The sequence below is a fragment of the Pithys albifrons genome, chromosome Z (assembly GCF_047495875.1).
Source record: "Pithys albifrons albifrons isolate INPA30051 chromosome Z, PitAlb_v1, whole genome shotgun sequence".
NCBI classification, from domain to species: Eukaryota; Metazoa; Chordata; class Aves; order Passeriformes; family Thamnophilidae; genus Pithys; species Pithys albifrons.
In genome coordinates this window covers 57,260,629-57,273,725 of record NC_092497.1, presented here as the reverse complement: position 1 = coordinate 57,273,725, position 13,097 = coordinate 57,260,629, and the positions used below count along the sequence as shown (strand labels likewise).

General features: G+C 42.9%; 1 protein-coding gene across 6 annotated transcripts in view; it reads right to left on the bottom strand.

Annotated features, from left to right (window-relative positions):
- The window catches only part of PAM (peptidylglycine alpha-amidating monooxygenase), a 145,133-nt gene that overhangs the window by 118,866 nt on the left and 13,170 nt on the right, over positions 1 to 13,097 (bottom strand). The gene's annotated exons all lie outside the window — the stretch shown is intronic.

The window sequence follows — 13,097 nt, the reverse complement described above, 5'->3', positions numbered from 1 at the left end:
AAATGGATCCAATAAACCCATCACCTTGGATGCCTTGATTTTGCAGCTAAGTGACTGACTCAGCTTTTTCCACCCAGAATCTCATGTGAAAGATTCTATTTCTCTGGGCCAATTCCACAACTTCATCTCTAGTTAACTTACTTGACCGCTTTAAAAACTATGTAAAAGAAAAGGTTACAATGTCCATTTCTTCCACAGTAACTAATTCAGTATGAAATATTGATACTGTCAGGGTTTATATGTACAATACCCCTTTGCAATCTGTAGAGAAACACAACCAATTTGGGCTAGATACAAGTATCAAGAAGAGGTGGGGATGGGAGGAAGGATCAAAAATGCCAAATTACATTTTTCAACCTTAGAGTCTTCCTTTGAGGTGAATGAAGTGCAGGACCAAAAGGGGGGAAAAACCCCAACACAGTAAGCAGCCATGTTATTTTTATATGACTTTAGACAAGGAAAGGCTTAGAATATCAGCATAGGATGAGACTGCAAATAACGATGCAATCGTATGTAGAACAATAATGTTGACTTCATTTTGGCAGAAACTGTGGCATTTGATTTACAGTATCTGGAGTGGGAAAAGCCCTGTCAGAAGTGGACTGGTGAAGAAAATGAAGAAAATGAAGAATGCCTTAAAAACTGAGGGGTTTAATGTTGTTTAAATGTACAAATGTACAAAATGGAGTCTATTGTTCTTTTTTGTCAAATCACCCTTCTTCTTCACAGAATCCCCTGAGTTACCCTTATCTCCCACTTTGGAATGTCTGCAATGTCCTTGATGAAGGCTCAGAAAGTTTTCTCATTGGCCTATATCTAACCCTTTCTATTGGTTCTTAACCCTTGAATTCTACTGGTGAAAAGCCCAAAGTCCCTTGGGATTCCTATCGGTCATATCCTGATCCTGCTTAAACCCATAAATACCCCCTTCTGTATATATATCCCAATAAAGCTCGTTCTCTCTGGTCCCTCTCCTGTGGTCCCTGTGTGGTCCTTGTGGGCTCCCTGGGGCTACATGGTTGGGGGCGGGGGGGGAGCACACCCCTCTAGGTAATGGGCTAAGCCCTGGACCTGGAGACCCCCACTCAACCGTTGCACGAAACATCTGTTGGTTTCTTCTCATGCCTAATTTTTAGGACTGTAATACTAAGACTTCACAATTTTCCAAGAACCTCATGAAAAGAATAGCTCAAGGAATCACAACAGCATCTTCTGGAGTGCCCCTCTTATTAAGGGATATGTCAATCTACTTCCTGGCATCTCTTCCACACATCTCTTCCTCTACTCAAGGAGATGTTCAGAGGGCTGGAGCACGTCTCCTCTGAAGACAGGCTGAGGAAGTCAGCGCTGTTCAGTCTGGAGAGAAGAGAACATTCCAGGGAAACTTTATAGCATCTTCCAGAGCCTAGTGGGGTTTTACAAGAAAGCTGTACTGGAACCTTTTAGAAGGGTATGTACTGACAGTACCAGGGGAAATGACTGTGAACTGAGAGTAAGATTAGATATGATATAAAGAAGAAATTCTTTACAGCAACAGTGGTGACGCACTGGAATAGGTTGTCCAGAAAGTTGTGGATGTCCCATCCCTGGAAGTGCTCATGGGGCTCTGAGCAAGCCATCCTAGTAAGAAAATCATAGAATCATAGAATCATAGAATCGATTGGGTTGGAAAAGACATCCAAGATCATCGAGTCCAACTCTTGGTCCAACTCTAGTCCCTTTACTAGATCATGGCACTCAGTGCCACATCCAGTCTGCGTTTAAAAATCTCTAGGGATGGTGAATCCACCACCTCTCTGGGCAGCCCATTCCAATGCCTGAGCACTCTCTCTGCAAAGAATTTTTTTCTGATCTCCAACTTAAATTTCCCCTGGCAGAGCTTAAGCCTGTGCCCCCTTGTCCTATTGCTGAGTGCCTGGGAGAAGAGACCAGCCCCCACCTGGCTAGAACTTCCCTTCAGGTAGTTCTAGACAGTGATGAGGTCACCTCTGAGCCTCCTCTTCTCCAGGCTAAACAACCCCAGCTCTCTCAGCCTCTCCCCATAGGACTTGTGCTCCAGTCCCTTCACCAGCCTCGTTGCTCTTCTCTGGACTCGCTCCAGCACCTCAATATCCTTTCTGAACTGAAGGGCCCAGAACTGAACACAGTATTCAAGGTGTGTCCTCACCAACGCAGAGTCCAGGGGAAGGATCACTGCCCTGGGCCTGCTGGCCACGCTATTTTTGATACAGGACAGGATCCCATTGGCCTTCTTGGCCACCTGGGCACACTCTTGGCTCATGTTGAGCTTCCTGTCAATTAGTACCCCCAGGTCCCTTTCTGCCTGGCTGCTCTCCAGCCACTCTGTGCCCAGCCTGGAGCGCTGCAGGGGGTTGTTGTGGCCAAAGTGCAGGACCCGGCACTTGGCCTTGTTGAACTTCATCCCATTGGAATCAGCCCATCGCTCAAGTCTATCCAGGCAAATGTCACTGCCCATGACACAGGACTTCTAATGAGATGATCTTAAAGTCCCCTCCAACAGAAACCATTCAACAATCCTACAAATTTCTGTAATATATCCCATCCTTACCGAATCTGGGAATAGGCCCTTTAAGTCACTAACTGCCTAAGCCTAACTAGCTTATGCAGTGAAGAACATTTACCACATGGTTAGAGAATATTGCTGAAAATAGTAATAATAAAATAATTAATGATTATTTGTTTACACATAAAAATATAGTATTAATGGAACATAAGGGATAACAAATACAAAATTCAGTTAGAAAATGTTCTGAATTTTGGAGACCATTGTGTTTTCTTTCACATACATACATCTCCAACTGAAGGATAGATATTTTCTACAGTGATATGTGGCCCAAGCAGAGCTACAGTTCTTATCATATCCAACACTAGTGACAAAAAGGAGTGAAAGTATTCTCCTGCAGCAGCTCTTTATAGCACTGGTTCCTAAACTTGCTCATACCATGGGAACACATGTAAATAATATCTAGCTGTATATTATAAATATACATAAATACATAAACACACACAAATAATACACAGTTGTATATAATAAATATAATATAAATACACATAAATTACATACAGCAAAGTATTTTAATTACTGCATGTGGTTCTACTACTAAATCCATGGAAATCTGGCTCTTATTTGGCTCCAGTCCCACTTCAAACATATGGACTGGGTAGTCCTAGAAGGCTTTCACAGAAGAAGCAAATAGCAGAATGCTAACACAGCTTCCTTTTTTCAGAGATTATTTATTCACACAAATATCTTTACAAAAAAATGTTTGTAGCACTGGGGGAGGGGACTACAGTGCATGAACTTCTGGAATGACCACCAGCATCAATCTCTCCAAGAAATCACAGTGGGGGGAAAAGCAGCAGCACAGCTGTGATCTCAATCAGTGGTTCTGTTTGTCTCAGCTACACAAACCTTTACCCCTTACAGGCCTGAAACATATCCTATTTTTCTAAGTCGATGCATCCCTTTAATTATCATTCTGGACAGAAGATCTGCATGGGCAACAATCTCCACAAAAATCGGGGATTAACTACAAAAATGAACATCAGGAAGAGACACAACTTTATTACTCTTTCCAAAACAGCTACAGTGTAAGGTATCTACAAACTGTACCTAGGCACTTGTATCGATATGTTCACTTTTGGAAAGTTGTAAGAAGAAAGATGCTCAGTAGGTCTTCCCTACTCTCTGAAGATCAAGGTCTGCATAATACCCACATGCAATTAACTCTTGTAACAGGGATCCTTGAAACACAAACGCAGGTTTTTTGTTGAAAACAAAACTTGCCATAACTCTGATACACTTCTTTAAAAGGAACCTCAGGGCACACAAGATGCACTTGTAAGTGCAAATATAAGATGCCCCCTTATATTTGTAAGGGTGGAGCAGTACACACCACCACCTGAGAACAAACATGAGGCACATGCCAAGACTTCTGTCTCTACTGTTCTATTTTTTATCTCTGTATTTCAAGCAAGAATCTCAAAGTAAATCTTGACTTTGTATCATCTAAAAATTTTAGTCATGGTGTGTCCAACTGCTCCTCACAGAGACACTGAAAAAGAAACACACATTCACCTCCTTCCATCCCTGTAACTTTATATATGTGCATGCTCAATGACCAAAGCCTTCTGCAGCTCTGTCAATGCAATGATAACAGAGCTTTTCATAAAATCCTGACATGAAAATCTCCTCCCTCACCCTGCAACAGGGTATCCCTCAGTCATTGACTGTCACCGATTCTATACTGCTTGGGTGGCATGAGAGCTGATCAAATAAAAGTGTGCCAAAGCTCAGCTACAGGCTTCAGAGAACAAATAATTACTCTTCAAAATTCTTCATTCCACTCCACTGTCCTGCAGTAACTTTAACATTTCCATTTCAAGGAGCATACTCAGTTTACTCTGCCTTCAGATCTCAAAGAGGTCTCAGTGGCCTGTGCATATCTAATTCTTGAGTTAGAAATTTATCTCAAGGGCCTTTCCACAGTCACATTCAGACGCCTCTGGCTTTTGTTATAGCAAAATGAGTTATGAAAATAACTCAGCCTGCCTATGGCACAAGAGTAAATCACTTGCCATTGATGTTCGCAGCTTCAAACTCTACTGCCAAGAGGCAAAGTTTGGGACAGTGTCCTCTTGCCAGTGTGTTACTTTTCCAGACAAGAAACTCCTAACTGAACAGAAAAATGAGAAAATTTGACATGTGGCTACAATCTCTGCCCTGTAGCCACAACATGTCTGCCAGAGGGCCATGCAAAAAGGATTAGAATACACGACTTAGTTTTCGTTCCGAAGTGATTTATGGTTTCACAGCATTTTACAACTAGCACATCTCCACACTGGGTACTTCACAGATGGAGTGTGTTATTTCTGTGTCTTCCAGTAGCTCCTATCCAGGCTTTATGCAGAAATATAAAAGGTCAATTTAGATCAAGGAGCCATTAATGTTTAATTAGAACAAGGGAATGTCTTGCAGAACATCTGGTAGGTGAGCTGAGCAAGGCAAGCCCAGCTCACTACATTAGCTCAGCTCAGACAGACTTCACAGTGGAATGAGCAACTTACACTCCTGGTTGTTTTTCACTTCTGGCCCTACAGGTGAACCAATACATATTTTAGAGGTAGGTTTATTTTTTTGAAAACAGCTCAAAATGGTCAAATTTATTAGAAGACAACAGACAGGCTTGATTTGGTCAATTAAAGCAAAGGATTTGTGCCATGGGTAGTGCAATGAAAGTTATGGTGATGATCTCTGTAAAACAATCAAGAGCAGTATACAGAGCTGTAATATTTTCTCAAATACGGTTTCTCAAATAAACAAGAAAAGTCCAGATATAAAAACTAAAACAGAAACCACTGCCCCAACATCTTGTTTTTATTACTGATTTATTTCTTTGTCCTATGCATAATAAACCTATGTAGGTATAAAGAATGGAAATTGATAATTCCTTGCCATTGTACAAAACATGTAGAAAATTGCTTTTAATGGGATTTGTTGTTTCCACGGAACTTGCTTTGGCAGTGTGCAAAACCCAAAATGTAAACACATGCAGAGAAATATTTTATTTATGGTATTATGAAAAGACAGAGCATGCTAAGAGAAGCAGGACTTTAAGTGAATCATAGAATCACATAATGGATTGGGTTGGAAAAGACCTCTGAGATCATCCAGTCCAACCCTTGGTCCAACTCCAGTCCCTTTACCAGATCATGGCACTCAGCGCCACGGCCAATCTCAGGTTAAAAATCTCTAGGGATGGTGAAGACACCCCCTCTCTGGGCAGCCCATTCCAATGCCTGAGCACTCTCTCTGCAAAGAATTTTTTTCTGCTCTCCAACTTCAATTTCCCCTGGCAGAGCTTGAGCCCGTGCCCCTTGTCCTATTGCTGAGTGCCTGGGAGAAGAGACCAACCCCCACCTGGCTGGCACTTCCCTTCAGGGAGTTCTAGACAGTGCTGAGGTCACCTCTGAGCCTCCTCTTCTCCAGGCTAAACACCCCCAGCTCCCTCAGCCTCTCCCCACAGCACTTGTGCTCCAGTCCCTTCTCCAGCCTCGTTGCTCTTCTCTGGACCCGCTCCAGCCCCTCAATCTCTTTCCTGAACTGAGGGGCCCAGAACTGAACACAGTATTCAAGGTGTGGCCTCCCCAAGGTAGAGTCCAGGGGAAGGGTCACTGCCCTGGGCCTGCTGGCCACGCTGTTTTTGATACAGGACAGGATCCCATTGGCCTTCTTGGCCACCTGAGCACACTGTTGGCTCATGTTGAGCTTCCTGTCAATTAGTACCCCTTCAGATTAATCACCTTCATCCTTATCTGCACAAAAACCTATTAAAAGACACCTCTAATGTATGAGATGTCTTTTAAATACAACAACACAACCCACATGTAGTTATAATCCTTGGCTTAAATATCAGAATTTCAATAGAAGTAATAGGGAGCTCAATACCCCTCCTGTATTCCAGGAGGAAATAGTGACCGACCTACTGAGCCAGCTGGATCCTAACAAGTCTATGGGACCAGACGGGATCCATCCCAGGGTGATGAAGGAGCTGGCAGAAGAGCTTGCCAAACCGCTCTCCATCATCTTCCAACAGTCCTGGCTCTCTGGGGAGGTCCCAGATAATTGGAGGTTGGCGAATGTCACCCCAATTCACAAAAAGGGCTGCAAGCAGGACCCTGGCAACTACAGGCCTGTCAGCCTGACCTCCGTGCCTGGCAGAGTTATGGAGCAGTTCATCCTGAGTGCAATCACACAGCACCTTCAGGGTGGACAAGGGATTAGACCCAGACAGCATGGGTTTAGGAGGGGCAGGTCCTGTCTGACCAACCTGATCTCTTTCTACGATCAGGTGACCCACCTGGTGGATGAGGGGAAGGCTGTGGATGTGGTCTATCTGGACTTCAGCAAGGCCTTTGACACTGTCTCCCATAATATACTCCTGAAAAAGCTGGTAGCCCATGGCCTGGACAAGTGTACCCTCTCCTGGATTAAGAGCTGGCTGGAGGGTTGGGCCCAGAGAGTGCTGGTGAACGGAGCTGCATCCAGCTGGTGGCCAGTCACCAGTGGTGTTCCCCAGGGGTCTGTATTGGGTCCAGTCCTGTTTAACATCTTTATTGATGATTTAGATGAGGGGATTGAGTCCATCATCAGCAAATTTGCTGATGACACCAAGTTGGGAGGGAGTGTCGACCTGCTGGAAGGCAGGAGGGCTCTGCAGAGGGATCTGGATAGACTTGAGAGATGGGCTGATTCCAATGGGATGAAGTTCAACAAGGCCAAGTGCCGGGTCCTGCACTTTGGCCACAACAATCCCCTGCAGCGCTCCAGGCTGGGCACAGAGTGGCTGGAGAGCAGCCAGGCAGAAAGGGACCTTGGAGTACTAATTGACAGGAAGCTCAACATGAGTCAACAGTGTGCCCAGGTGGCCAAGAAGGCCAATGGGATCCTGTCCTGTATCAAAAATAGCGTGACCAGCAGGACCAGGGAAGTGATCCTCCCCCTGTACTCTGCATTGGTGAGGCCACACCTTGAGTACTGTGTTCAGTTCTGGGCCCTTCAGTTCAGAAAGGATATTGAGGTGCTGGAGCGGGTCCAGAGAAGAGCAACGAGGCTGGTGAAGGGACTGGAGCACAAGTCCTATGGGGAGAGGCTGAGAGAGCTGGGGTTGTTTAGCCTGGAGAAGAGGAGGCTCAGAGGTGACCTCATCACTGTCTAGAACTCCCTGAAGGGAAGTTCTAGCCAGGTGGGGGCTGGTCTCTTCTCCCAGGCACTCAGCAATAGAACAAGGGGGCACGGGCTCAAGCTCTGCCAGGGGAAATTTAAGCTGGAGAGCAGAAAAGAATTTTTTACAGAGAGAGTAATCAGGCATTGGAATGGGCTGCCCGGAGAGGTGGTGGATTCACCATCCCTAGAGATTTTTAAACACAGATTGGACGTGGCGCTGGGTGCCATGATCTAGTAAATGAACTAGAGTTGGACCAAGCGTTGGACTCGATGATCTTGGAGGTCTTTTCCAACCCAATCGATTCTATGATTCTATGTTCTTTGTTGGTATATCAACAGCAGACTGACACAGAAAAGGTTGCTCCAAGGAAGACAGCTGACTGCGGCTGTAATCTCTCACTTATTAAACAAAAGATAACTCAGGGCAGGATCTGAAACTGTTAATAGCAACAACAACCACTACTGAAATAAATTAACCCCACTGAATTACTGCATAAGAGGGACTAAATACTTTAAGTCCATATAGAGTCAAATAATGAACCTTGCTTGAACCAATCTCTTGGTCTCCTTATATGCTAGAGAATTAGAGGAAATGCCATACTAAATGTCACTACATTATCACATCCATGGCAAGGACATGAGGGGAAGTCATAGAGCAAGGAAGACATACCCTTGATCATATCCCAGGCACTCAGCAATAGGACAAGGGGGCACAGGCTCAAGCTCTGCCAGGGGAAATTGAAGTTGGAGAGCAGAAGAAAATTCTTTCCAGAGAGAGTAATCAGGTGTTGGAATGGGCTGCCCAGAGAGGGGGTGGATTCCCCATCCCTGGAGGTTTTTAAACTGAGACTGGCCGTGGCACCGAGTGCCATGATCTGGTAAAGGGACTGGAGTTGGACCAAGTGTTGGACTTGATGATCTCAGAGGTCTTTTCCAACCCAATCCATTCTATGATTCTGTGATCTCCCAGTATTTACTTTGACCTATGAGCTGTTCCATCTTTATTTTCTACCTGTTAAGGAGGGAGAGTGAGAGAGAAGCTGGATTGGGGCCTGGCAAGGCCAACCCCATGTCATATCCTGTGAAGATTTTAAAACAGGCCATACTCACAGTCAGTGATTAACACAACTGTTCAGGCTGTGACCTCACTGAAGTAGCAATGCAGCTGTGAAGCACAGCAAGCCACTTTTAGATGTAACTATGCCAATCTAGCCTCAAGTGACATTTCAACTTGAACAGGCAGTGGTAATTTTTGCCCTTGACAACTACTATCCATTCATTAAGAAACAACCACAAAAAACTAACACCCACAACTTCAAATAAAACTAATAATCTTACCTCAAAAACGACCTCATCTCATTGTCATGTCATTACTAATAACTGAGTATTTGCCATTATACCTGAGAAGAGGTTATACATTCAAATAATATATACACTCACACAATGTAACTCAGAAACTTCTCATGAGCAAACTACCGTGGGTTGTATGTAGGTCAAGTTGTCTTGACAGGGATGGAAAGATGAAATAAAACACAGATGGAGATCTTCATGCTTTGAACATCGTCCAAAGAAAAGATTTAGTGCTTAACAAAACCCACAATAACTACAGGAAGACTGAGCCCTGTTGTGAGCATACACTGACCAACAGAATAAATTAGAAACACATTCCATTCTTTGGAAATATTTGCTCCTGAAAGCATAAAGTAACACAAATTCAAAAGTTTAAGTGATGTTTTTGACAGTGGCCTTCTGAATTTCTATAAAGCAGTAACCTCACTGATTTCCCCAGCTCAGTTCTCAAGGAAAAAAGTACTCAGTACTAAGAAAAATACCACACAACAAAAGTAAAACAACAGACAAAACTGATGAACTATGAAAAAATAAGGAGTATAAAACAATGAAAAACTCAGAAAACTTGATCCATTTAGAAAAGCCAGTAGCAGGTAAACAACTATTTTGAATACATAGCTAAGGAAGCTGAGAGTTACTTTTAAAATCTTCAAAAACAAAAAAAAGAGAGGTAATATGTCCAGTTATCCGAACTAAAAGCAAGAAAATTATCTTCTCCATAATTCCCCCCTCCCCCAGCTCCATTGCCACTGTGACAAGAGCAGACATGGGCAAATTTCAAGTTGGAGACTGCTGGACTAGGACAAGGAAGAGAGAAATTACTGGGAACAACTCTGAGGGAAATGTGGTCTACACTGAAAGTCAACTGGGTTAAGAAATATAAAAATGGATATCAGCTAAAGAGACAGAACAAGATAGAGCAAAAGTCAGCATAAGTTAAGAGCTAACAGGGAGGATGGGGATCTAGTCATGAAGAAAACAAATAACAACAAAAGTGGCCTTATTTCGTGGCTACCCCATTTTTTGGAGCACTTACTTGTCCATCAGGATTAACCTTAGTAACTACAGATGGTATCTCATATCCAAAACTACTGACATACCAAGAAACATGAACCCAGAGAAACTTTCATACTGTATTTCACAGTGAATACAAATGCTGCATAAAGCACTTATGTATAACAAGATTATCATTTATAGGCTATTTTGTAAATGTATTTTGTACTAATATGTCCACTGAATTGATAGCCAGAGCAGAATCACAATAAAAGAGGTCAAACAGAGTAACTAAATAATAAGAACACTATTTATAGCAGCAAAAACTTGCAAATTGCCTGAAGGAGACAGCGAACTACACTTATGCAAATAAATATAGTTGGATTTCAGATTAATTAAATCAGCAATCCTTTCTGTTTGCAAGTTATTTTCAGAAGACACTTCAGGTTCCTATTAGGAAAGTCCCACATGAGCAATATTTTATACAAACTGCCTTCACCACTTTGACATTGCTTCTGTATTCCTAAGAAAAATATTTAGTTTGCAGCTTCTGAAGCTTCTTTTTTGGTCATTTTGTTGCTGTTAAAACCTGTTTTCCAATGTGAATTCATTTTAAACCCTTCTTGACACCACATCAATTCTTCTACTCCTTACTGTCATAAGGGACCCTGAAAAAAAGCAAAGTTGTTAGGTGTTGTAGTTTGGAATTATTATGTAAATTCTCTCCCCTGCCACTAACTACCCATGCCATTAGTTAACAAAGGAAGTAGGTAACTGCTACTCTTCTTCTTGATCACTTGGGTGGGGGGCAGGTTGTCTCTGTTGCTCTTGGGGACTACACACAGCTCGGGTTGGTGTGTGTGCTGCGGTGGGAGAGGCCATTGCTGCTGCTGCTCCTTGCTGCTACTGTGGAGTAAGCCAGTTTTCCCCTGCCACTGCTGTTGCTCCTGGATTCGGCACTGGTGTCCCGGTCTCCGTTCCAGTCTCACCGTCACCTGCAGTGTCGTGACCGGCCCGCCTCGGCTGGGGCAGCGACCCGGGAGAGAGAGGTCGCTGCTGCTTTCTGGGACACGCTGCGGTTCTCTGTTTTCCAGCTTTCTTTCTTTGTTCGGGATAAGGAACACAGGGGGAGAGACAGAGCTCATCTGAGAGCTCACCACTCGTCTGTCTCGCTGGAGACGAACTGGAAGCTCATCCTGCAGCCAGCCGGGCTGTGAACAGACACTGTCCTTAAGTATAACTTTTTTTTTTTTTCTTCAGGAGGAAACCTGCTGGCTCTTGGGGTTATTGTGTTTCGGTTTTCTTCCTGTGTTGGGGAAGCAGTTTGCTCTGGTCTGTTTAGTTATATATATATCAATCACAGTTAAGAACAGTTATCCTTCTTATATCCATTTTTTGATTAAAGTTCCTTTTCTTAAATTTGATAAAGAGTGGCATGACTATTGTGGAGGAAACCCCCTCCTCCGCTTGTGGTAAACATTTTGGTTTTTCCCCTCAAACCAAGACATTAGGCCATGAAGCCCTGGGTGTTGGGTCTCCCAAATTCTGTGAAATCGAGGGAATATGCCTGGCCAAGGCCAGCTGCTCTTGATTCACGTCGTTAGGTTCTAACAGGAGATACCACAGAACACTGATGACCTCACCTACAGCTACTTTCCTCATGCAAAAACAGCTCTGTGCACGTTTCCGGAGATGTCTAAGCAACAGTGTTAACTTGAGAGCACTTCATTAATATTGCTACACTCTGCTCAAGCTTTATTTCACTTTATCTAAGAGCTCTAACAGCAGTATTGCTGTTCTTACACTGGTAATGTATTTTTTCCCAGTTTCATTTTATGTAATTCAAGTAACAGAGGTGGCAATAAAGGAAGTACTCACAATGAAAATTGACTTCCCTAAAGAGACAAGAGATATTCCAGGCCTGTTAGATCCATTTCCTACCGAGTCACAGCTCTGGATCTAGAGCAAGAGCATTTGAAAAATAAATTAAACCAGGGAGTCTGCGGAGGCCAGGACACGTGACAACAACAAAAAAACTAGTCATAGAAAATACTCTGAAACAAGCAAAAAAGTAGCAAACAAAAAGCTAAATATTTGTGTATAGTATGAAGGTTTAACTATTATTCTAAAGTATGTTTTAAACAGAACTTAGAGATTGAGTGACACAGTTCTCATGGGACATGCTTCACTTAAAGCCCTGATACTCACTTGATCCCCTGTTAACTTGAAGTTCACACAACCTTCATGACTTACCTGCTTATAACTTGCCATCAGACCTCCCAGCCACGGTGCACTCTAAATCTATGGTAATGGGCTCACCTCAAAGTGTTGTACAGCTCACAAGTTCTGTATTTACAACAGTACAAAGAAACCCTCTTTTAAAGGATGAAGGTATAACCAGTAAAGCCAAAGATTAGTTACATAGGGATATTTATTTATATTGAGACCCTTAAGGGGAAGTAACAAAAAAAGTCAATGTTTTAGTCATCTTCCTGAAGCTCAAGGTTGCAAAACAAGACAAAACATTCACATAATGAATCCACTGAGAATACTAGCAAGTTTTCTGCTACTTTATTATAAAAAAAGTGAAAGAACTGGTGGTAGTAGCTAATTATTTACTCACGAGCAGCAAGAACAGGATAAGGACAAACCCCAGTAAAAGCCAGAGAACGGCCCTGGGAAGACCAAAGAATCAAACATTTGTACAGATAGAAATCCTCCCCCATGATCAATCAGTGGACTGAGACTAAGCACAGACACTTGAGAGAAGCTATGTCAGTTCAAATAAAGTTCTCTAAAACAGATTGCTTTATGCTTACAAGTAATTTCTGATCCAGCAGCTACTGCAAGACAGTCACAACTAATCTTGACCTTCTTGCTACATTTGCTAACTATGAGACACCTTTTCCAAGTGGCAAAAGGACAATAAAAAACAGCAATATCAAAATGAGTAATTACTACAATGCACACACAAGACTTACAAGGTTATCACAATAGCAGAAGTATA